Source organism: Setaria italica, chromosome VI (genome assembly GCF_000263155.2).
Source record: "Setaria italica strain Yugu1 chromosome VI, Setaria_italica_v2.0, whole genome shotgun sequence".
NCBI classification, from domain to species: Eukaryota; Viridiplantae; Streptophyta; class Magnoliopsida; order Poales; family Poaceae; genus Setaria; species Setaria italica.
Genome location: NC_028455.1, coordinates 7,269,945 through 7,270,991, shown reverse-complemented (window position 1 = coordinate 7,270,991; position 1,047 = coordinate 7,269,945).

Here is a 1,047-nt window from a genome sequence, read left to right as displayed (position 1 = left end):
GCGTGGGGCGGCCCGGCGTGACGGATGACGGAGGATATCCAGCAGGGGGCGTGCCACCCGGGGGATGCTCGGCGCAGTGGAGGAAGGAGGAAAGCCCGTGTCCCTCTCTCTTAGTTTACATCATCATCGCCAGCGGCGACTGCCCCGGTGCCCACGGGATGCATACAGCATGCCGCGAGGCGTGCGGCGCGGCGACGGCGATGGAGCCCATATACCAGCTCTGAGGTAAATTGCTATACACATCAACCATCAAGTAGTGACTGCGTGTGTTTTGAGGTGAGCGTATTAGTGGGTAAATGTTATGGTAATAAAAATTATAAAACGTAAACTTTTTACTTGGAGTTTTAGGCAGATCATAATGCAAGCTCAGCGCTCAGTTTCAGTAGTTGACGGTACCGACAGCCAGCAAAGCGCTTCATTCCAAATTTCTGTCTACATCGAAGGAAGCAAAACACATGTACAACATGATTACATACTGGATAATGCTCCTTTATGCAGGTCTATTTATCCTACCAAATGTTGTTATTGGAAATATCGGTCAAAAATTTACATTCTGCCAATGATGATTTGGTCGCGTTTGATATTCTAAAGCCATTTAGAAATGGAGCATATACCATGTTGATGAAAATCTTAGGCCAGTTTTGATGACAGATATGGAAAAGTCTTGTTGGTGTACTGTGTGTATTATGGCCCAATAGGCCCATGTAAGACATCTATATAGCTACCCTCTAGGGTTAACCCATAATCAATCTATTACCTTCTAATATGGTATCAGTTAGGGTTTAGGGTTTCCTGGTGACCGGCCGCCGCCGCCACCGCCGCCGCCGCCGCCGCCGGCCGGCGCCATGGCCGGCGACCCCCTTCCCCCTCCCCTCTCCTCCTTCCCTTCTCTTCCTCCATCGTGGGCCCAGGTTGCGACCGCCGGCCGGCCTCCTGCGGCCGCGGCCCTGACGGCCGTCGGGGCGGCTTCTGCCGCCGCCGCCGCCGCCCGGGGTGGCGGACGGCGCGGATCCCGCCGCCGCCGCCGCTGCGGCTCGCCGCGCGGGG